This window comes from Haliaeetus leucocephalus, unplaced genomic scaffold (genome assembly GCF_000737465.1).
Source record: "Haliaeetus leucocephalus isolate CR32 unplaced genomic scaffold, Haliaeetus_leucocephalus-4.0 Scaffold616, whole genome shotgun sequence".
In the NCBI taxonomy this organism is placed as follows: domain Eukaryota; kingdom Metazoa; phylum Chordata; class Aves; order Accipitriformes; family Accipitridae; genus Haliaeetus; species Haliaeetus leucocephalus.
The window spans coordinates 2570389-2574698 of record NW_010973052.1 but is presented as its reverse complement, the minus strand read 5'-3'; positions in this window follow the sequence as shown (position 1 = coordinate 2574698).

The following is a 4310-nucleotide window of genomic DNA, read 5'->3' as shown; positions in this document are numbered from 1 at the left end:
GGCCGGCAGCCGGCCTGACCCCCGGCGTCCCGGGGCCGGGTCGCCCCCAGGCCCCAGCTGAGCGCGAAGGGCAAGGCAGGCCTGAGAAAGAGGGTCCTTAGGTCCTGGAACAGGACCCCGGCGAGGGTCCCTGCCCACACTTCCAGGGGAAAAAAAGACCCCAACGAGCCAGCAGGCTGGTTGGTGAACCAGCAGACTTTTTTCCTTTTTTATGAAACAAAATGTGATTTCTGGATTGTGTAAGGGGACAGCAATGGCTGTCTCCTTATCAAGTTTTCAATATTCCCTAATTTACTATTGGCATGCGTTTAATACAGAATGTCAATTATTCTGTAGGAGACAGGCACGCCTTGGAAGGAGGTTAACTGTATTCCTGTTTTGCATGTTGAGTCTGTCGTGTTCTTCTATAAAAATCAAATATCTGCTTGGCTTAATGTTGAAATATGTACTTTAAAGTTGCACCTAAAACCAAAATTTGATATTACTGCTCCAGGAGATGTGTTCTGCAACACTTCTGTGGTTGTGTCATCTCTATGTCTCTGTTTGTTGCCTGTATTTAATGATAACTAACTGATCTCTGAAGCACTTGAGTGCATTTTTAACTCCAAGTATACAAGCAGCCCTGCTGAAGTCAACAGTTCCGTTCAAACCCTTTAGGCTAATCATGTACTTAAATGCTTGACTATGTCTTCAGTCACTACATTACAAGGCTTGCAAAAGAACTGTGAAAAGTATTATGATTAAATATGGGGTAGGAGAGTCCGGGCTGAGATCAAGTCCTGTGCCTCTGGGACAAGCTAACACCATGAGGGGTCCTGCTGGGTGCAGGGTCCTGGGTTAGGGGATCCAAACACAAGATCAGTGCTGATCTCAGTAGTCTACCTGGAGATTAATGGCACTGTCCGGCTGAAGGGGCTGGCACAGCATGTTGTAAATCCACTCTCATGTTGTATGCAGACACAAAAGAAGCTGCAAAATGCTTTAACACAGCCTGGATGTACACTAATGGCCAACTTTCAGCACGGGATTCCCTGCTTACATACATTCCTTCCACAGCTTCAAATACCATCAGACTTTGTGTAAGCTGATCTAAGTCAGCTGACATTGATTTAAAAGGATAATCTCTACAAAAGTATTGACCTCTGCATATGAAAGAACTAAAAAGAACAACAGGTAACTCACTGTGTGAAAACAGCTCTTGAGGCATTCACAGGCTTTGTATTGCCTAAACCTAAACCCTGCTGTGTACTAAGCCCACTTTGGATAAATGACCGCCACCTACATGAATGTTGTATCATCAGTTCTGCAAAGCAGTAGCCTGAATTATGGCGTCCATATGCTCAAATCTCGATGAGATGTCAGTATTAGCCAAACGTGGGGGAAGGTGGAAAGGAAAGAAGTTAAGGTATTGATAAGGCAACACAATATGCAGGGAATAACCGTAAGTTTTACATATGGTTTTAAGCAGCATAGTAATGAATACACTGTGGAGACAGATGGCTGGGAAGGAGCAAGAAGAGTCTGCTTCCTCCTGATTTAGAGGTGGACAGAACATGAAGGTCCTCAACTAGGTAGTTGGAGCAGTGAGTCGCAGTAGGCTAAAGTCCCTCCTCAGTCACTTGAAGGCATTATTTGGACCTTAGCAGTTTCAGTAATAACAGAAGATATTTTCATTATGTATGTAAGATAATGTCCATGTCAGTCTAACTCAACCCAGTCAAATGGCTGGTCTGTGAAATGGAGGCTAAATCAAATAGAGTTAACCCATTATTTGGCTCAGTATTGAGGCCAGTTCTGTTTAATATCTTTAATGATCTGGATTAGGGGATCGAGTGCTGTTGCGGAGGGACATCACACACAGACCAATGTGATCAAGTGAAGTCCATTTACTACAACGTTTGATACAGTTATATACCTTATGCGCTTGTGCACGCGCCTTATACAATACTCTAATTGGTACAATACCCCGTTTCACGCGACACTATCTTATTCTCTATTGGCTGCACAAGCTTCTGCATGAGGTGTCCAGCAGTCACTTATCTCATTCTTCAGCATCCAGGTGTTGTTTGTCAGGCTATTCTTATCTTCCTTTTTCCCAGCGTACAAGGACACAGCGTCCTTGTCTGCTCCAGCGTTTTGTAAACCTATGCTTCGTTCCCACCTAACGGCTGGATTGCTCACATGCCTTTGCCCAGCCAAGAAATCCTCAACAGAGTGCACCCTCAGTAAGTTTGCAGATGACACCAGGTTGGGCGGGAGTGTTGATCTGCTTGAGGGTAGGAAGGCTCCACAGAGGGATCTGGACAGGCTGGATCGATGGGCCGAGGCCAATCGTATGAGGTTCAACAAGGCCAAGTGCTGGGTCCTGCACTTGGGTCACAACACCCCCACGCAGCGCTACAGGCTTGGGGAAGAGGGGCTGGAAAGCTGCCTGGTGGAAAAGGACCCAGGGGTGTTGGTCGACAGCCAGCTGAATATGAGCCAGCAGTGTGCCCAGGTGGCCAAGAAGGCCAACGGCATCCTGGCCTGTATCAGAAATAGTGTGGCCAGCAGGAGCAGGGCAGTGATCGTCCCCCTGTACTCGGCACTGGTGAGGCCGCACCTCGAGTCCTGTGTTCAGTTTTGGGCCCCTCACTACAGGAAAGACATGGAGGGGCTGGAGGGTGTCCAGGGAAGGGCAACCAAGTTCGTGGAGTGTCTAGAGAACAAGTCTTATGAGGAGCGGCTGAGGAAACTGGGGCTGTTTAGTTTAGAAAAGAGGAGGCTGAGGGGAGACCTTATCGCTCTCTACAACTACCTGAAAGGAGGTTGTAGTGAGGTGGGGGTTGGTCTCTTCTCCCAAATAACAAGTGATAGGACAGGAGGAAATGGCCTTAAGTTTCCAGGGGAGGTTTCGATTAGATATTATGAAAAATTTCTTCACCGAAAGCCTTGTCAAGCATTGGAAGAGGCTGCCCATGGAAGTGGTTGAGTCTCCATCCCCAGAGGTATTGAAAAGATGCGTAGATGTGGTGCTTAGGGACACGGTTTAGTGGTGGAGTTGTCAATGTTATGTTTATGGTTGAACTCGATGAGCTTAAAGGTTTTTTTCCAACATAAATGAGTCTATGATTCTATGATTATATTGGATGCTCTTGAATTTAGTCAGAGGCAGGCATCTGATAAGCATCAGTAAACTTGTTTTGTTATTGGAAAGCAATTTATTGCATATTGTTTTCTACTGCATTAAAATTAGCTCATAAGGTAAATTAGAAACAGATTTGAAATATTTTGCTTTCTAGGTAAACACTCTGAACAACAAAAATGCTAAATAGCTTTAATAAATATATTTTTAGCAAAGTTATTGGGTCCAGTCTTCTGATTCAAATGGATAGCTCAGAACTCACAAACCTCACCTTCTTCTGCCTCTACTTCTATTTCTGACCTAATATTTTGTTTAGAAAGTGTGATCAGATTGTTTTCTCTTTCACACAGCTGAAAAGCCAAGCCAAACTCCTAAAGGAGTTTATTTCAGTAATGTGTGAAGTAACCAGAGCCTTTTTTTTCTTAATTTCAGGGAGTACAATATGTAAATTGGCGAGAATACTCTGGAGAGTTTCTTTTGGGAGTTCTCCCGAAACCTGTGATGTCTCACACTTTTGATTCCCTCCTGTCTACAACCGCATGTGCAGCACAGTGCTACAGCCTCTCTCACACTCCCTGACTGGTATTTTTTTAACCTAACTCCAAGCACATACCCTGCAGAGATCCTTTTTTTCTGAGCTGATCTGTCGAGACTCCCTTTCTAGTAGATGGAAGCAAGAAAAAGGCATTTCTAGGGCATGAGTCACCTTACTGTAATATACACAACTAAAATCAGGTAGAATGCTTTTGATTTAACAGGAAATGCGAAGTGTTCCAGGTTCCAGGCATTGAGAATCAGGGAAATTAGGATTCCAGCGTTCTAGTTTCCTTTCTTTCTGCAAAGGGCATGCATTTGAGTACTGCTTCCTTATAGCTGTTGTGAAAACATAATTCATTAATAACTCTGAGGTGTTTGGATAATGGGGTCACACTGGCTAGGTAAGTACAGGGGTATTTAGGCAGCAAAAACCTTCAGAATGAATCATAAGTCTGTGCATCAAAAATAAGGTTTGTTAATTTTGGAACTGATATTCATGTGCTCAGTGAATAGGCAGTCTAATTTTAACAATTGCATTGCCACGCAGTGTTCTTCCCTTGAGGATAGGTAGAAATCCAAGGCAGCCCATCTTCCCAAGCCATGGGCAATCAAGGAGAGAAAATGCTGCTCTCTGATCCCTGGATTCTCC